Source organism: Lithobates pipiens, unplaced genomic scaffold (assembly GCF_037356315.1).
Source record: "Lithobates pipiens isolate NorthernLeopardFrog02 unplaced genomic scaffold, aLitPip1_a1.2 Scaffold_13, whole genome shotgun sequence".
Classification (NCBI taxonomy): domain Eukaryota; kingdom Metazoa; phylum Chordata; class Amphibia; order Anura; family Ranidae; genus Lithobates; species Lithobates pipiens.
The window spans coordinates 388,633,861-388,654,875 of NW_027507718.1; the positions used below are offsets into that span (position 1 = coordinate 388,633,861).

General features: G+C 42.3%; 1 protein-coding gene across 23 annotated transcripts in view; it reads right to left on the minus strand.

Annotated features, from left to right (window-relative positions):
* The window catches only part of SORBS2 (sorbin and SH3 domain containing 2), a 423,222-nt gene that overhangs the window by 280,648 nt on the left and 121,559 nt on the right, over positions 1-21,015 (minus strand). For all 23 annotated transcript variants that reach the window (XM_077477325.1, XM_077477322.1, XM_077477324.1 and 20 more), the window contains one exon: positions 3,924-4,001. The gene's annotated coding sequence lies outside the window, so the exon portion shown is untranslated. The remainder of the gene's footprint in view (positions 1-3,923; positions 4,002-21,015) is intronic.

Consider the following 21,015-nt stretch of genomic DNA (forward strand, 5'->3'; position numbering starts at 1 on the left):
TGCTTAGGCATGTTTAGGAGCATCAGGCGTTTTTTATGCTTAAAAGTTCCTGTTCTGAACGTGACTTTGTTGGGTTTTTTTCTGCCTCTAAACTCCTGGAAATGCCTATAGCAGTGATGGTGAACCTTGGCACCCCAGATGTTTTGGAACTACATTTTCCATGAGGCCCATGCACTATGCAGTGTAGTGGAGCATCATGGGAAATGTAGTTCCAAAACATCCGGGGTGCCAAGGTTCGCCATCACTGGCCTATAGTGTGCATGGACACATAGGCTAACATGGAGGGGCGTTTAGTTACAGAGAAGTAAAAATCTCAAACGCTTGTAAAATCAACATATTTGAGCATGTGTACAAGGACTTAAACCTTTCTCAGCAGAGAAAAATTGTCCATCCACCTAGCACAGTGATGGCGAACCTTGGCACCCCAGATGTTTTGGAACTACATTTCCCATGATGCTCCACTACACTGCAGAGTGCATGAGCATCATGGGAAATGTAGTCCCAAAACATCTGGGGTGCCAAGGTTCGCCATCACTGACCTAGCACATTAGGGAAAAAAATGTTAGGATGGGTGCTACCTGGTTGGTAATTTTTTTGTTTGCCCAAATCCTCCTGTAAGTTGAAGTATACCCCAAATGTCTCTGAATCCTTTGTCTCTCAAAATGATTTTAATTGCAGTTGAGGACTCCCAGGATTTAAATGTCTGACTGCAGTTCACAGCAAAGTGTATTTCACTTAAACACAACTGACTGCACATCTCCAGACAGTTAGAATACCACACTTGGCTGTAAATTATTTTCTGGCATCAGAACAATCTTTTGCATTATTTAAGCTGCGGGTATAATGTAGGATCAAAGCGGCATAACAGATATTAAATATTAAATAGCAAAAACAAAATCTGTTATCCCAGGCTTACTTGTTAAGTGCTACTACAAGAATACATTTTGGTGTCTGTTTATCACACTGTACAGAAAACATTTCCTCACACCTAAAGTACATGGCACTATAGTAGGGAAAGAAGTAGGGGGATTGGCCACAATTCCATTACATGCGCTCTCTGTAATTGTAATAAAAACAGACTGACCCATGTGCAAGCAACTTTTTAAATATGTTTTGTTTTTTTCTGCTGACTTAAATTCACACTTACCTGTCCCAGGGTCCAGTGATGTCGGCGGCAGATGACGAGCAATCGCTCGTCTCTCCGCTGCCCGCGCTGCCATCCTCTGTCAGGGAATCGGGAAGTGAAGCATTGCGGCTTCACTGCCCGGTTCCCTACTGCGCATGCGCGAGTCGCGCTGCGCGTCTCTGCTGGTCCCCGCTGTGTCCTGGGAACTGTGTGTTTCCCAGAACACAATGGGGGGGCATCTGCGGCAGTCTGCGGGGGTCTTGTCCCGGAAGTGGGTGCAGATACCTGGATTATCCAGGTATCTGCACCCCCCTCCCCCCTGAAAGGTGCCGATTGTGGCCCTGGAGGGGAGGAGGGATCAGATGAGTGGAACTTCCACTTCAGGGTGGAGGACCGCTTTAATGTTGGTTCACACCAGCGCGATGTCAGATACTGCATGTGATTCGCACTGCACTACTGTACAGATCACTTGTGATGTCTCTGCAATGCAAATTAAGCCATACAGATTGTATGGTTGAATTTTCATTGCATTCAGACCAAAATTGTGCAGCACCCTTTTTTTTGGTCTGCACCAGAATCGGATCGCATGGGTGTTAACATCCATGCGATCCGATTCCTGTCCGAATTCATAGTTTGCACTGCGATATGCAAACCGACCTGGAGGCGTCATTAAGTTTCTATTGACACCCGCAGCAGTTCGCATAGGGCAGTGTGAACTGCCTGCGAGTTCTATGCCATGCGGGAACTGTCATATAACCAAAAATAACATAGCATTCAGTTTAAAATTAAAATGAAAGGCAAACATTTGTGTAGATATACCAAGTAAAAGGCTGTGCAAGGGGGAGGGCGTGTCAGGACAAGTGTGATCATTGGATGAGAGCAGGCTGTGTTCCCAGCGCAGCTAGAAAACTGACCATGCTGAGTTCTCATGCCTAGTGTGGCCAGTTTTTTAACAGGAAAGTGGAGGAACTGGCAGGAACACCAGGGATTTCACACAAAGGAAGCAATACAAAGAGAACAGAATACTTTTTCATACAAGTACATGGTACAGCAGGCACATATCAGGAATTTGAAATGCTGGGGTAACAAAACACTTTGAATGTTATTAACCGCTTGCCGACTGGCTCACGCCAATATATATATGTCGGCAGAAGGGCACGTACAGGCAGATTAACGCACCTGTACGTTGCCCTTTTAGAAGCGGTTTGCAGCCGCGCACGCCAGCCATGGCCTCCGTGAGTGTGATCGCGGGTCCCGCGGACTCAGTGGCCACGAGGATACCCGCGATCGTCTCAGGGAGAGGAAGAATGGGGAAATGCTGACACTGATCACAGCTCCTTGTAAATCGGGTGTGGTGATCAGTGTCCTGTCACACATGCCCCCCCCCCCAGTTAGAATCACTCCTTAGGACACACTTAACCCGTACAGCGCCACCTAGTGGTTAACCCCTTCCCTGCCAATCACATTTACACAGTAATCAATGCATTTTTAATTGCTCTGATCGCTGTATAAATGTGAATGGTCCCAAAATCACGCCAAAAGCGTTCCATCTGTCCGCCATAATGTCGCAGTCAGGATAAAAATCGCTGATCGCCGCCAATACTAGTAAAAAAAAAAAAAAATGTATAAAAATACCATAAAACTATCCCCTATTTTGTAGAATTTTGCGCAAATCATCAAACGCTTATTGCAATTTTTTTTTTTTTTTATCAAAAATATGTAGAAGAATATGCATCGGCCTAAACTGATGAAAAAAATGTTTTTTTGGGGGAAAATTTATTATAGCAAAGAGTAAAAAATAATAAATTTTTTTTCTAAATTGTCACTATTTTTTTGTTTATAGTGCAAAAAAGAACCACCGCAGAGGTGATCAGATACCATCAAAAGAAAGCTCTATTTGTGGGGAAAAAGGGACGTCAATTTTGTTTTTGACCCATGTCACACGACCGCGCAATTGTCAGTTAAAGCGACGCAGTGCCAAATCGCAAAAAGTGCTCTGGTCTTTGAGCAGCCAAATGGTCCAGGGCTTAACTGGTTAAAGCCCCCATATGCCTAAAAAAAAAAAAAAAAAAAAAAAAAAAAAAAGGATTTTCCTTTAAATGTCTTTTCTTTCTTTATTTGTGCTCCAGCCCTGGCCCAAGAGTCCAAAAGGTGGCAATCTCTGCAATAGGGTGAAGCTAAAGACCGATACTTTCCGTGAGAGCCGTGTATGTCCAGCGGTCCATCGCGCACTTTCAGAATGACTTATTTCCATTTAGCAGGGAGTGTGAGCTTCCCTAAGGCCCCATTCACACCTGTGTGATGCACATATGTGCATCTTTTTGCACATTTTTTTTAAGCATTTCACTTGACTGGTCTGCCCTGCCAAAGTAGCTCCTGCACCCTTTTTGGCAGTGAGCCTTGTGTGACAAAATGAACACCTGCTAGCTATGTTTAAAGTGTCAGTAAGAGCCGGTTCACATAGGGGCGACTCGTCAGGCGACTTAGCCACCTGACAAGTCGCGTCCCGTTCTGTGCAATGGAACCGTTTTAATCGGAGCGACTCAAAAGGTTAAGAAACAATGGCACTGTAAAGGGTGATGTGCATTTTGCCACATTTTTGGGAACATGCGCAGAGACACACATTTCTGGAACATAAAAGGTGTGAAGGAGACCTTATGGAATCAAAAACGATGAATAGGTCTGTATCTTTGGCATCCCAGAAAAATATAAGGCAGCAGAAGATCCAGTACAAAGCCCACACAAAACTGCAATATCATGTCACACAACTGATTAATTATTAAAGATTAAAACTTACTAGTGTTTTGTATTTATTTTCCTCTTTAGGAGGAAGTCTTCTCTTCTACTGATGTCTGCCGTCACGCATAGGGAATTTCTGAAATGACAGGTACATGAAGAAGAGATTAGATTTAAATGTTCTTCAATATCATTTAATTCCATACAAATACTGGTATAAAATATATCTGGGTATTGTGACCTTTCATAGTTACCCAGACTAGATTGCTAGTGAGAATAGATGCAAGTATAAAACATAATAAAAAATGTCCCGCCGTTATAGCAAAAAATACAAAATTGTCAACGAACATGAACATAAACTACAGTGGGGAAAATACGTTTTTGGTTGATATTCTGTCTCTATCATTTAAAATACACCTATGATAACAATTCTAAAATGTATTTCTTTGTATGGGCAAAATGACAAAATCTGCAGGGGATCAAATAATTAAGAAATTAATTTTAGAATTGTTATCATAGGTGTATTTTAAATGATAGAGACAGAATATCAACCAAAAAAATTATTTTCCCCACTGTATATATCTGTAGCAAGGTCCCGAGTCCCCTTTGGTCTAACGAGAACCTCCAGAGTTAGCGACAGCTAACATCCTTCTGTGTAGAGTGGGTTACAAGGCATGGTGGGTGTAATGCAAGGTAGATTCATGGGCACCGGACACTTCTTGAATGCAAAGAGATTTATTTGCTCTTGAACAGAACTGTGGGAGATAGGGTTTAGGGCCAGGGCATGCTTAAGTAGTTGCAATGGTAATTAGGAGACTCAGAGACTTCTATAGGTAGACAGCCATGCAGGTAAAGGCACCCAGCATATGTAGGATTTCTGTCTCCTATGGCAACAGTCTTATAACCGTTTCTAACACAAGTTGTAACAAACTTCTGTACTTCCTCTACAATCACTTCTTATAGATCTTCACTCCACCGAACTCCCACTTTCTTCTCACTAGACTTGCTGATCAACTGCCACTGGATCTCCTGATCTCTTCCGACCTTCTCCTGAGTATCTTCCTCATGCGCCAACCCCCCTTCCCTGCTAGGTTCCTAGCTTGGCACTCACAGATACTCCTTAAGCGTTACCCCACTGGCCTGCTCGATCCCTGGCTTGGCACACAAGGCTGCTCTGCATGCGTCACCTCCACTGGCTGGGTCTCTGGCTTGACAACTGCTGAAGTTTCCCAATTCTTCACCGTCCCCCGATACTTGCTTCCCCCGGTACTTGCTTCAGTTATTCCCTGGTAATAAAGTGGTTGGTCCCTTAATGGTGACAGCTTCCCCCCCTACCTCCGACCACGACAGGTTCTCCGGCTGTCAGAACCGTCACTTATGGTTGAACTGTAAGCTGCAGTTCCAACTCTAAGCTGCACTCTTGCTTCTGGATAGGCACTCAGACAGCCTAGCAGCCAGATATCCCCGGGAAAGGCCTCAGGCTCTGGCCTAGTAGCCTGGGGCAGCACAACACATGTCCACCCAGACAGCTGTTTCGGTGGCACAGAACCCCGATCACCTGACCTCACCCAAATAAATAAGCTCTCCCAGCAGGCCAAGGGACCTAAGAAAATCCCCGCCCATTGTCTGAGAAACCCCATCTATTCCTAATCTGTCCTTGTAATGCCCTTGTCTTATCTAATGTCACAAGATACCAGGTCATCTAGTGACAGAAGAGAGAAGTGAAGCAATTCCAGAATTGGGGTGGAAGCAATTGATCTATCAATTGGCCAAGACAACTATATCTGGCAAGTACATTTACTAGCGACCCTGCCTAACCATCAGGGTGCTACATATATTTTCCAAAACTGGAAAAGCTAATCATATAAACAAACAGACTAATCCAACCATCGAATTTAGTTCATAAACACAAAGTTAAAAGCGTCCACCATGGAGAGGGTCTGGGTACTAAACCAAGCTGTTAAGAACATGAGCTGTGATATATTCAGTAGAAAATAAAGCTTCAATTTAACCATTGAACAGAGTGGGTATGTGTACCCAGGGCCGCAGTTAGGAATCATGGTGCCCCGTACAGCTCACCTGATGGGACCCCTCAGATGCGGCTCTGCTGCATGTTTTTACTGCCGCCTCCACCAAACACAAGTGTAAATTAGTATCTTATGCTTATGATCATCATCATTATGACAGCACAGCAGGTGCTCTATGGCTTTGTCTGTCACATGGCTGTTGGGTGCTGACTTTGTTATGGCTGTAATGTGTTCAGTCTGATCTGCAACACACCAACAGCCATGTGACACACTGTGACAAAGCCGTGCGCATCATAATGGGATGGTAGAACTGGGGATTGTACCTTCCTCCCAGAGTAGTTAATGCCACTGTGTGAAATGTATGCTGCCGCTTGCCTAAAGCTGTGCACCAACCTAGATTTCACTCTGCCAGGGAAGGTATAACCAGTGGATGGCCAGGACTATGACAACTGTAGCACAATATGCTTATGCTCCAAAACTGGAAAAAAAGGCCCTCTTCAGCTATCACCCTTCTGTTGACCTGATGGGGCCCAGAAACATGCATTTACATCCAGGAAAGCAAACAGGAGCAGGTGTGTGGTTTAGCAAAATTATTTTATTTATTTAGGCAGAAATTAACTATACAGCTACCTGGACCCGATTGTTAAGCTGATGGGGCCAGGTCCGGTACAACAGGAATGGTTGCCCTGCCTCATCAGTGGCTCTGTGTGTACCCACTGGGGAGACGTCCCATAACAGACTGTTCTAATGACTGGTCCCCAGTAAAGAAAAGTAGGGGAAATCGCTTCCATTTGTGTGCCTGTTTATAAAAACTCCTTACTTTCTATTCCTTGAACAGTGGTACCTAGAACAGAAAGTTTAAGCAGAAAGGAGAGGCCTGTAGCAGGAGCACAGCTTTAAGTGGAGGGCCTACATGATGGGGGTTTTACAGGAAGGCTACAGTAAGGTGGGGGTTAAAATAATAATAAGTAAAGTATGAGGAGGAGTGGGGTTAAGGAGGGTCTTAAGGAAGGTCACGTCATTGGAGGATAATGGGGTGTGGTAGGGTGGTCCCAAGGGGTTGCTAGGAAGGGTGTGGGATTTGAGGATCATTCGTTTGGGGACAGCAAAGCAAGGAGATTCTCCCGCCCGCCCTATGTTTAGTGCATGTGTGGAAGGGGTAGGTGGATGGTGTCTGGTTCTTTCTCGGGTACAGGATTGTTTTTGATGTTGTAGCGGCTGGCAGTGGTCATAGGGTTTTTGAAGGCAGGGATGGTGACGTGATTTGGAGAACAATGGGCTGGGCCCATCTCACAGATGAGTGGACCTGCCCTAATAAGGGTGGAAGTAAGAGGTGGCTGTATCGGCTGGGTATTTTGACAAACAATTGTCCCTGTGCTGGCGTAAGTCATGGCTAGGGGCCAGGAAAGAGGCAAGGTGGAGCCGGATAGAGACAGTGCAGTAAATGGTGCCTTCAAAAATCCTATGCACGTTGAAGATCTTACAGGGGTTTTGAAGATGTTGTAAAATGTTTTTCTGTTATGTTTAATAATAAAGGGCCGCTATGGCCATTTAAACCCAACCAAGTTGTCCGGTCTGGTTAATGGTGGTGATGGGGAATGGGTAGATGGCAAGTAGACTGAAATTGGGCAATACCCCATACATGATAAGCAAAACTTTTTTTTACATTTTGGATAGCGCAAGAGAGGGTTATAATCCCTGTCTGATTTTTTTCACCATCTGTGTCCTATTTCAGCAATTTTCTTTTACTTTCTGTCCCATAGCCAAACAGCAAGTAAGAGGAAATTCGTTGGGGACCCCCAGGTCACCAGAACTAGTGTCCTCATTGGAAAATTTACCCTCTAATACTTTTCCGGGGACAACCCAAAACTTGGGACTTTTTACTTTCACTTTCAAAGATAATTGGTAAAAAGGGCAAATAGAGAGGGTGAATCAACTTAATGGGGGCACAGACAGCAATAAAAACTGGCAATTATTCTGATCCCTCTTCACTCGATCCAAAACTAAAAAAAAATTATTATATATATATATTTTGCCTTTAGTAGGTGACACAAAAGAGTTTTTATCATTATTTATGTTCCCGTTAGAGGAATTCACTTCCTTTCTTTGTTGATCATTATCCTTAGAACAGGAAGTGAGGGTTAGCTTGCCTATTGAGGACACACCTTTTAAGCTCCTCCCCTTACAGTATATATCGGAAACTAGAGAAAGAATGTTTTCACCAAGTGACAATTTAATCTACCATCTATACACTAGTTTCAGTGTTTTGCCAGCTTTATGACTTACAACTTTTTGCATTGCTGTTACTATCCTGCTTTGTGAGATGTGCTAACAACAGGTACAGTCAGACAAATACTTGACGTTGTAGCAGACCAAAAGCGACAACCCCACTGAAATACTGAATTATAAAAATAAATGCCTATTATGCAAAGTGGCACACATCTCTGTGATTAACATAGCATTTTAAAACTGAAATTCTTACACAAATATATTCTTACAGGATATAAATATATAAATGTAAAACAGTATGAATTATATTAATAAGTGAATTTATAAGAGCCGTTCCTATACAATATTATTAAGTCAGAAAATGCAATAATGATGTGATTATACTAGGAACAATGTTACCCAGATTTTAGTTTGAAAAAGGTTGATTCATGCTGCCAAATATGTCGAGAATTAGCCATCTCAATGTAGCTAATGCCGTTATCAGTGATTTGCAGTGAACCTGCAGTGATACCGTGCCCTTCATCTTCAATAGGACCACATAAGGAAAGCTCTTTATCAACACTGCCGCTTAATTGCTCTAGGCTGTAGCTGGGCTCTAAAACGTTGTTATATTTAACTGATGAACCACAGTCATTTTCAGCTGAGCCTTAGAATTGTGGGAATAAGCTAAAAGCCCTGAAATGGGATTGGACAAATGGCCGTCTTTCATATAAACTCTTCTTTGCAAAAGAGATTGAAAAAAGCGAGGCTTTCACAATGTAATAGACAAGCAATGTAATCAATTAATAACCAGATGCTTAAATTCCTCAGATTCCCTAGCACCCAGACCTGGTTAGCTGTTATATGAAAGACGTAGAAGGTGTCCACACATCTTTATTAGCCTGACATTTACCCCTAGGATCCCCTGAAATCTGTTGGCAAATTTCTTATTTTTAAAAAGTCACATAAATGAAACACCTCCACTTCCTGCAGTGCAATGCGTGTGCATTATTAGCCTAAAAATTCACAGTCATTTGTTTTAGAATATTTATGAATATATAACAAATTAAATTAAAAAAACTAACAATAAACTTACAAAGCCACCCACAACTCAGCCCCCAGCTACATCACTAACCTTGTCTCAAAATACCAACCAAATCATCCTCTTCATTCCTCCCAAGACCTCCTGCTCTCTAGCTCCCTCGTCACCTCCTCCCATCCAGGACTTCTCCCAAGCCTCTCCCATCCTTTGGAATTCCCTACCCTAATCTGTCTGACTATATCCAACCCTATCCACTTTTAGGTGATCCCTGAAAACTTTGCTCTGCAGAGAAGCCTATCCTGCCCTGACCTAACAACTGTTCTATTATTTTCTCCATCAGCTCCCCCCCCCCCCCAGTTATTACATTCTGTATCACTTGACCCTCCCTCTTAGATTGTAATCTCTAATGAGCAACTTTACTGTCTGACCTAACGTTGTAAAGTGCTGTGCAAACTGTTGGCACTATATAAATCCTGTATAATAATAATAATAATAATAATAATAATAATAATGACAATTATGCTTTGCTCCTGAAGGTGAAAATTTAAGTAAGTGTTCGAAATTGGTAAGATCTGCAGGGTGCTCCAAAAGTCTTGTTACCCCCATCCCCTCCCAACAGCTTAGAGCAGGGTTTCTCAACCAGGGTTCCTTGGCATCCTAGGGTTCTCCTGAGGTTTCTAGGGATTCCATGAGCAATTTCTGCCTTTAAGATAAGTTCCCACTGACACCTCGTATTGTTTTAACCATCTGTAAGGGGGTAATTCTTCCATATAACCACCAGTATAAGGAGCATTATTTCAACTGACCATCACCCTATGTATCACAAGTTGTAGACATTTTAGCAGGGGTTTCCCGAGACTGGAACGTTATTTCTATGGTTCCTCTGTGTTGAACAGGTTGAGAAAGGCTGGCTTAGTGATAGTGTTTGAGGCAAAGTTACTGTAGCATTGCAACAGATTTTAAAAGTAAAAAGAAGACACCCTGGGGGTAATTGAATTATTTTTCTTACTCTTCATGTTGCTCCCTTCTGCTTTATATGCAGATTAAAGCAGGTTAGAAGTGAACGTTTTAGTATTAGGATGCATGTATGCAGTCACGTGATCTGTGTGCTTTTATAGGCCAAAATAAATGTTTTATTACTTGGAAATTTGTATGTGAGCAAAATCAATTAAATAATTTAATTTCCCCTATACTTTTTCAAGACTTTCATATAATACAGCCTTTGAGTTTAGTCCATTTATAAAAGGTAAACATTCCTACTTAGCTCATCTATAGAAGGTAAACATTCCTAGATATTCATTTCTGGTAATTCCATTTTAATAGCTGCGCTGGGACTTTTATCCCCTGGCATTTTTTGTAATTTTACTACAGAAAAAATAACCTTGTAAATGAAAATTTTTAGAAAGACTTCTCCGGTTTTAAATCTCACTAAACCAGGCCTAATGTACTCTTGTCAAGGAAACTTGTGGTGCTGTATTGGTTATCTTTTTTTCAGTTTACAGTATTTTCTGGGGGGGGGTTTGTCCACTTTCACTTTCTTTTTACTATGTCATAATAAATGAAACAAACATATTGAGAGCGACTTTAGGAATTTAATATGTACAGTCTGGAGGAAAGAAGGAAAAGGACAGACATGATTGAAACCTTTAAATATGTCAAGGGAGTGAATAAGGTTCAGGGAGTTTTTTCAATATGAAACCAAAATCAAGAACCTGGGACATGACCTCAAATTAACTGGAGGAAAGTTCAAAACTAATTTTAGATCGTATTATTTTAGTAAAAGGGTAGTTGATACTTGGAATAAACTACTAGTAGAGGTAGTAAGACAGTCAACAGTAAAAGGCTTCAAACATGCTCGGGACAAACAACCATAGATCTATACTCAGACAACAAAGTTAACAAAAAAAAAAAAAAAAACACCAAATTTAAACACACCTGCACCCCATTCACACCCGAGACCTTGTAACACTAATGAGTCACATGACACCGGGGAGGGGAAATGGCTAATTGGGCCCAATTTGGACATTTTCACTTAGGGATGTCCTCACTTTGTTGCCAGCAGTTTAGACATTAATGGCGGTGTGTTGAGTTATTTTGAGGGGACAGCAAATTTACGCTGTTATACAAGCTGTACACTCACTACTTTACATTGTAGCAAAGTGTAATTTCTTCAGTGTTGTCACATGAAAAGATATAATAAAATATTTACAAAAAAGTGAGGGGTGTACTCATTTTGTGAGATACTGTATGTATGAGATTATACAGAGCGAATTTCTACAGAAACACAAGGGCACACAATTTCAAATCTCCATATTGTATGATGGACAGGAAGGCCTGTACTCTTCTTAGCACCTTTAAATAAGAATGCCTATGATCCTTATTTACTAGGTCTCTTTAAAATCTAAAAACAGCTCTTTATATAGCAACACTTGACCTGCTTGACATAAGACAAGAGGTCTAAAAAGTGAATTGGTAACTGGATGCACAACCACCCCTGAGCTAGAGACTTATCTTCTAAAGTAGATATAAATGCTCTTTGCAGACGAGTCCCACATTTGCCAAAGTAAAATATTACATAAACATGCCTGTTCCATCATTCAAAGGCAGTATATGACAGCAAACAATGAGAAATCGCCTTTCACCAATTTGTCAACATTGAACTTCGGTGCTATAGGTTAATGCACTTCCCAAATCCTCATTGCTCTACTCTAACTAGATAATCCTAAAAGCAGTTGCATATATGATAACGTCGGCAAAGACAGAAAATGTATTCCCTATAGTTTTTCTAATAGTGAATAGTTTGTGAGCAGTGCACTTCAGCAAACTTCAAAACTTCACCTACGATGAATGATTGCAAAATAAAAATATCACAGAAACGCCATTAATCAGCTAATTAAATTATGTAATGTTTAGTCAAGTAGTGTCTGATAACAGATTTGCATTGTGCTTAGAATTTTTTTGCAGACTCTTATAAGATTTAGTTCATGACTGTTAGGAAGTAACACAGATATAGGGATGTTAGATGTCTACAGAACCAGGAAACCAGTGTCTGATATGGTTTCTTTGGTTAATAAACAAAGTGGTTGTAAAGGCACAAGGTTTTTAACCTTCATGCAATATATTCATGAAGGTAAAGAACCTTCTGCGTGCAGCAGCCCCCCCCCCCCCCCTCCAGCTTCCCCTAATGCTCATCTGATCCCTCTCTCGATCCAGCAATCTCCATCAGAGCCTTGTCTATCCAGGGACTCGCACTCCTGATTGGCTTTTGGCAGCAGCAGGAGCCACTGGCCCCCCGCTGCTATCAATTGCAGCCAATGAGCCAATCAGGAGACGGGGGGGGGGGGGCGAGCCACAGATCCATGTGTGAATGGACACATGGAGCCGCGGTTTTGGGGCAAGTACCTGCTTGGGTGTCTTCACAGCAAGCTGCTTGCTGCGGGGTTACCCAGCAGGAGGGAGGGGCCGGGAGCCCCGATCTGGGACCTGAAAAGAAGAGGATCCGGGCTGCTCTGCGCAAAACCACTGCACAGAGCAGGTAAATAGAACAGGTTCCGTTTTGATTTTTTGTTTTTTAAATATATCTCACTATAATTAATGTTGGGTCAGGAAGTCTGCACAATTCAGTACAATTCTGTATAACTAAGTAAGCATCTAATATCTTCAACTTCACTTTAGAGGGTATATGGACAATCACTCGTCAGACATCTCAAGATTGGACGCAGTCATTGTTGGGCATACAATTTCACAACGAGCTTTGATTTTGATTACCCAGGTGTTGCCAACAGGGCCACCCCCTGTAATTTCATCTGATTCAGCAAGAATTAGCAAAAATTCAAGACATGTATGGCTAGCTTTTGTTTCTGTACTCCACTGTAGTCAGAATCCCAAAAGCACCACTGGGAATATGTCTGCACTGTGTATCTCCCTATATCCCCAATCCCATATCATTTAGTAGGGCTTATTTTATAATTGTTTTTCTAGATTTCTCCACTGTCTGAAATCATAGGCTTTACAATATATATGTATCTTAAAGTGGAACTTCACCCACAATGGGAAGTTCTGCTCTTCCTCCTAACCCCCCTTTGGTTTTTCCAAATTATTATTTTTTTTTTTAGCAAAAAAAATGAAAAACAGAGCAAAACAGCAGTAATTAAATACCACTAAAAGAAATCTGTCTCAAAATAATGATATAACGTTAATTTGGATACAGTGTTGAATGACTGAGTAATTGTCAAAGTGTGACAGCACTGGAAACTCCAAAAATAGTCTGGCGGCGGGTGGAGTGCCCAGTATTGGAGGTGGGTAATTGTGGCAGGACTGACTGAAGCTCCTATTTAGAGTGGAACTACACTTCATCTGAGCACCAAAAACCAAAAATACTATTGGATTCATTTTTAATAATCAAAGCATCCCCCCCCCCCCCCCAATCCATCTCTCCATGCTTTATTTTGTTGAGAAATCACTTAAAAAATACCTCCCATCATTTCTTGCTGTGGCCATCCTAAGTAAGGGCAGATGATTCATTTAGCATTCACTTCCTGGGATCCATCTTCCCTTAGCTCAGGCATGCAAGCAGCCAAGGGTGTGCTTAGTGAGAAAGCCCCTTCTCCCCTTCTGAAGACTCCTGGGATGTAGGACATAGTAAAGTAAAAAAAAAAAGTTTCCTCTTGTACCAAATTGTAATGTAACCGTAATGTCTGTCCTCATGTTGTAAAGCGCTGCGCAAACTGTTGGCGCTATATAAATCCTGTATAATAATAAAAAACAAGCAAATGTGACATACTATCTATTTACCAATGCTAGCAGCATAAAGGTTTAAAAATAGCCAATGTTGATTAGGAGATGGAAGTTTGGCTTTAAGGGTTCGTTTTCCATTTTTGACTGTAGTGCATCATCAAACCAAATGAACAAATAATTGCCATTACTGCAGAGTACAGTAGGCTTGTGGTATAGTGTTTTGTGCTCTACATATAAATCATCCAGGAGTCGTGGGCGACCTGCATGGAAAGGGAGACTTTGTATATGGGATATTATATTACAGGTACCTCCAGTCTGCCTTAATGTCAGATCACAGCACTAATGTGAGAGTGGTGGGAATCAGACCGTCTACTACTGGAGATAAAAGATCCTCCTGGATAAAAGACATTCCATCGAAGGGAACATATTTGCCTGTGAAGCAGCAGAACAGTAAATTCAAGCTTCACATGAAAGAATGTTAACATACAGCTACTGAAAACATGTTTACCGGGAAGATCTTGTCTGCGTCTTCAGCTTCTGTGAACTTGGGAGAATCTGACACATATTCCACAATCCGACTGATGTGTTTAGCCAGGGAAAATGCAGAGCCATGACGAGCAAAGATTTGTTTGTACACTGACATGAGGCTTTAAGGAGATCTTCAAAGTCTCCTAACAAATCTAAAAAATGAGTGATGCTTATAAAGGAGACTATATATTGCGCAAATGCAATTTTAAAGAGTTCCTTAAACCTAGGACCCTGCATTCACTATATCTGGTCTCCCACAGTGCACAGAACATGGAAATGCAATTATTTTAGTAGATATAAATAGCAGTCTTGTGACTTCTATCAATGTCTGGTTAAAGCTTGTAGGAGTTTTCATTCTCCTCTGACTGTCCTATGAGGCTGCAGAACCCCTGTCCCTTTGTGTGGACAGTGCTGATTGGCCCTGTGCTAATCACATGCACCCTCCCTGTTCAGAGTGTCTCCTAGGGCTCTGTTCTATCAGCAGATGGATTGGAGACAGTGGAAGGAGGAGGATCAGGAAGACAGAATCAAACAGCCTTTTTACAAAATGAGGATTAACCCCTTAGGTTCCACAGTGATAAGAACAAGCATGCTTTACTGCATATACAGACAGATTTTACTGTTGTGAGTTAACACCTTAACAAACCCATTTGGTGTCCTATTGTACACTAATTACTTGCTATTTACATAATTTGAACACCTGTATATGTAGCACCCTCTAGTGTCAGTAAATTTAGTTATCTCAGGGCTAAGCCCGAGCTGTGAATCTGGGTCAGGGTTCAGTGAGTCAGGGCTGGATGAGTCATCCTGGCAACTCCTCCGGTGCCTAGAAGGTTGTAGAAACTTCTAGAGCTAGTAGGCAGGAGGTAGAAACTTCTAGAGATGCCTGGAATATTTTTGAGGCCTTGGCCAGTCCCCAGGAATGGGTTAGCAGGGGGCAGAGATTACCTCATAAATAGTCATGGGCCATGCCAGCAGGGGCAACCCGTGTTTGGTGGGAAAAATAAATAAAAATACGCTTCGTGTATGGCCTGCCTTAGTTTATAACAGGCGTCCTGTATATCAGATGCAGCAAGGAACCTGCGGATAATATCCCCAGATCCACACAGCCTCTAATAGCCCAGTGATTGACTTAGCTTTAAAGAAATGAACGCCAACCTGGATCATGCCGGATGGACGGATAGTTAGACTTACCAACAATTATATTTTCTAGGAGTCTTTCAGGACAGCACCTGGACAGCTCCACCCATTTTCCCAGGAAACACTGCAGTCAGTTTCTTTAACCCCTTCCCAACCAGCCGCTGCAGTTATACTGCGGCAGGTTGGCTCCCTTGGGTGAACCATCGTAGTTATACGTCAGCTCGCCTTTTGACCACTAAGGGACGGGTGCTCGCGATTGCTCCACACAGAGACGGAACAGAGATCTGTCAATGTAAACAGACAGACAGACAGAACTCTGTGCTGACAGAGGTGAGGAAAGCAATCCGTTTTCCATACTAAGTATGAATAATGATCTGTCTCCTCACCCAGGCAGTCCACCCCCCCACAGTTACAATCACTCTCTAGGTAACGCCTTAATCGCTCCCTACTGTTAACCCCTTTCCTGCCAGTAATCAGTGCATTTTTATATAAATAAAATAAAAGCCAATGGTCCCCCAAATGTCTCACAAGTGACCGATCTGTCCACCATAATGTTGCAGTCCCGATAAAAATCACTAATCACCGTCATTATCAGTAAATAAAAAGCCATAAATCTTTCCCCTATTTTGTAGACACTATAACTCTTGCGCAAACCAAGCAATATACGCTTATTGTGAATTTTATTACCAAAAATATGTAGAAGAAGAATACATAATCGGTCTAAAACGAGGAAAAAATTAGCTTTTTTTAAAAAAAATTGAGGATATTTATTATAGTAAAAGTACAAAATATTGTTTTTTTTTTTGCAAAAACGTCACTCTTTTTGTTTATAGCGCAAAAAATAAAAAATCGCAGAGATGATCAAATACCAACAAAAGAAAGCTCTATTTGTGGGAGAAAAGGACATCAATTTTGTTTGGGTACAACGTTGCACTACAGTACAATTATCAGTTAAAACGGCACAGTGCCATATTGCAAAAAAATGGCCTGGTCATTGAGTAGCCAAATCTTCCGGGGCTGAAGTGGTTAAAAAGACGGGTCACTTCCACCATTGCCTCAGTTGTTATAGAGTACCTCCAGCCATGGTGAAATTAGATAAGCAGAACAATACCACCACTTTTTAAAGCACAGGTAAGAAAGGGTCATTGGTGCTGCCCTGGAACACTCCTAGAAATACCGTTACCGGTAAGTCTAACTAAGGTTTTCTCTCCTCACCTTTCAGGAAAGCACCTGGAGTTAAGAGTACTTACTCTAGGGTGGGACCACTTGTAGGACTTTCCTGCCAAACAATTGCTCTGATGCTTAGATCCAGTCCAGATGGAGAAACTCATCCACGTGGCCGCCTAGCAGATTAGTCCCGGCGAAGCCCCCACTCATTCCACCCAGGACGTTGCTACCGCCCGGGTTGAATGCGCCACTACACTTGCGGGAGGATCTACCCCTGAAGTCTTATAAGCTTCATTGATGGCCATTCACAGCCATTATGGTGTTTTTAGAGGCACCGTATCCTGTACACGGCCCTGAGAACAGAACGAACAGAGAATTCAAACTTCTGAACTCTTTTGTGACCTCGAGGTGCAGTAGACATCTCTGGGTGCCGAAGTAGATGGACGAGAACAGGATGGTGAACTGCCCCTGCTGCTAGGCCGTGCAACCGGACGTTTGTCCAGATAAGATCAGAAAGTTTGAAATGTGTCCGATAGTTCTTTCCGGAAAGGTGCGAAGTAGCTCTTCAGGCTGGATAGCGGATGTTGCTGAGGATGTCTCCTCTAAGCAACTCTGCTATACAGGTCCTACATAACATCTTGGTCCAAGAATCTCTAAGTGTGTTTTTGCAAGACGGGCATTTTCTCTTGGGGGAGGGGGAAGAATGCTTGTTTTTTTCCTTGGCTTTTGCCTGAAATACACCAAAAGCCCATTGCCCAATAAATACATATACATCATTTACAAAGCAAACAAGACAAGTCAAACAATGTCATTCCAGGGGAATCCCCAGGCTGCCAAGCAGAAGAGCTAACCCCTTAGCCACTGTACTGCCACTACAGCTTTAATACCTTCAGCTAGTGACACCCAAGCCAAACAAACTGAGGACCAGAAATTACACTGCCTCCTACCCATGTGTTCCAGCGGCCAGAACTGGAAGCCGCATGCACCCCCAGAAGTCCCGCCCCGACCAGAAAATACACACTCACCACTCGGGACCCGGAAAGCATGGAGGCACAGGAGCAACAGGGACACTGCTCACACCACCTGTGCAGCTCACTTACCCTTTTCCAGCACACAGCCACCTGTCTGAAGAGAGCAGGGACCCCCAACAGCCTTAACCCTCGCCAGGCAAGAAAAGGAGGAGACACCGGAACACCCCCCTCCCATCGGGGGGGGGGGGGTGCTGGGCTGGCCAGCAACAACGAAACAGACTACACACAGGTATGCCCCTTTACTATCTTCACCTGGAGAGAGCGTAGCACACACCTGATTCCCTACAGAGCTTCCACCATGGCGGAGGAAACACTACAACTGGGGCTATGGTGGAAATGACTGGTCTTTAAAGAAACTGACTGTAGTGTTTCCTGGGAAAATGGGTGGAGCTGCGCTCTCTCCAGTTGCTGTCCTGAAAGAGGGGAGAAAAAAAAAAGCTGTACTGAGCTTTTTCAAGCTGCAGTGTGCAAGAGGCCTCAATGTATAAGGCAAGGGACACAGACATGCAACATTCCTGAAAGCATTAAATGCTAGAGTCTTATGGAAGCCGCAAGATTTCAATGACAAAGAGACACAAACTTCTTTTGCAGAATCCTGCTTTTAATATTTTTTTCTGGTGGAAACGGATGTTGCTTTAATGCCTCCAAATTGTAGACAACCATGCATAGAATGTACCTTGTGATAATGTGCACACATCAAACATACAGTAGAGCTCCTTGGAAGTCCTATAGCATGCCCATTTCTTCCCAAACCCATTCCTTGGTGTTGATTTTTGAGGTTACCCATCACACGGTTGGGACCATCAAGTCACGGGATGAGAAAAAGCTAAGCAGAGATTCTGCAACTGAAGCTGCCAGAGAGCTCCACCAGATAAATACCATAAACGCACTTCTTGGTATCTTCAGTGTATGGCCGCCAGGTGGTTAGCTGTGATTAAGTGAACACAGATTCTCTTTAATGCAGATATGCTTGTGATGGGATCTAAACCCCAAACCTCAGATCTAAGAGGCAAGAGTGCCCACCAACATGCTATATTTCTATACAGGATAAGGAACATCAGCAGTAGAAATGTTTGCTTCAATTTAGATCTTAACAATAGGTATGCAAGCAAACACCGCCATAAAGCAGACAAAGGGCAGGCATAAAGAGATCTCATTTTTATACTGACTACAAGAAGCTAAAGCCTAAATGTGACATAGGGTTAGAAGACACGAGCTGTTCATAGAACAGGAAGCGATGCAGACGGGCCCCTGAGCTGAGCCTTTATTATCCCTCTATTGTTCATTGAGCTGTTGAGAGAGATCACATCCCACCTTCACGGGTTTTATCACACAACAGCAAAATCAGACATCATTATGTTTTTGTGTGATAGAGCAAATAGAGCCTATATTCTGCACATAATTCACATGTTGAGAAATCAGTTTATCCTGCCACTATAGTTTCTCGATTTAATACAAGTTTAATAGAAAAAACAAAACAGTAAATTAAATCATTTAACCGCTTCAGCCCCGGAAGATTTTACCCCCTTCCTGACCAGAGCACTTTTTGCGATACGGCACTGCGTCACTTTAACTGACAATTGCACGGTTGTGCGGCGTAGGAGTCTTCCAGGGCAGCACCGATGACCCTCCCTTAATTGTGATTTAAAATGTGGTGGCATTGTTATGTTCTGCTTATCTAATTTCAGCATGGCTGGAGGTACTCTATAACAACGGAAAAAATAAATAAATAAATAAATATCCCCCAAAAATATATAAAAAACATTTTTTTCCTCAGTTTAGGCAGATATGTATTCTTCTACATATTTTTGGTAAAAAAAAAAAAAAAAAAAAAAAAAAGTTGCAATAAGTGTATATTAATTGGTTTGCGCAAAAGTTATAGCGTCTACAAAATGTCGGATAGTTTTATGGCATTTTTATTATTCCTTTTTTTTTTTCACTAGTAATGGCTGCGATCTGTGATTTTTACCATGACTGTGACACTGCGGACACATCAGACACTATTTTGGGACCATTGCCATTTATTTAGTGATCAGTGCTGTAAAAATGCACTGAATACTGTGTAAACGACACTGGCAGGGAAGGGGTTAACCACGAGGGGGTGATCAAGGGGCTAAGTGTGTCCTAGGGAGGGATTCTAACTGCTCCCAATGATAGAGGAAAGCGATCTCTGTCATGACATAAGGCAGAACGGGGAAATGCCTTGTTTACATAGGCACGTCCCTATTCTTCGGCTCCGTGACACGATCGCCGGGAGACCAGTGGACAGAGAGTCCGCTGGTCCCACAGGCACGGTCACCCTGTACGCAGCACGCGCGCTTTCAAGAGGAGGGTACCAACGGTAAGAATTTAGGACAACAGTCTGTCAACAGACAATCCTCTGCCAACAATTGAACCGTGTGTATGAGGCTTTAGACCCCATACCCAACTGTTGTTGTCCAATTTCCTTTACATTTACCAGAACCATGTAGTGTAAGGGCCTGCCTAATTGCATACACATTGAAATTATTAAGGTTTGACATCATACTATATATGTACAAGGTAAATTTGAAGGAAAAAAAAAAAATCTACAGTAAATTGTATAGTGTGTATCTAGCTTTACTGACAGAATCACCAGATGAAAATAGAAGAAAGAAAGCCTAGAAAAGAAAACTAATGTAGCCACTACATCTAAGAAATGGTAAGCGGCAATAGAATACATGTTTGCTTTTGGGTTTTATACCACTTCAATTTTGAAAATTAGCCCCTCAAAGCCTCTTCTTGGTCCAAATACATTCACCCCTGATTGTTTTGAAACAATTGACCCCTCTGCTGCACCACCCTGCATTCTATTGGAAACACTACATGTGGATTCGCTAGCAAAAGGCTGCAGTCCCAGCTTTAAATACATCAAGGGGGTGAATAAGGTTCAGGAGGGCAGACTTATATCCCGTACACACAATCTGACTTTCCGACAACAAAACTGTGGAATTTTGTTCGAAGGGTGTTGGCTCCAACTTGTCTTGCATACATACGTCACACAAATGTTGGCCAACAATTACAAACGGATTACGTGAGATCTCCATTAGGAACGCTAGTTTTACAAGACTGAGCACTTAGGGCTCGTACTTGATTCCGGGCATGCGTGTTTGTACTTCAGACTTTCAGAAAGTCCGACAACAGACATTTGTTGGTGGAAAATTTGAGAGCATGCTAGTAAACATTTGTTGGTGGAAAGTCGGACAACAAATGTCCGATGGAGCATACACACGGTCGGACTTACTGCCAACAAGC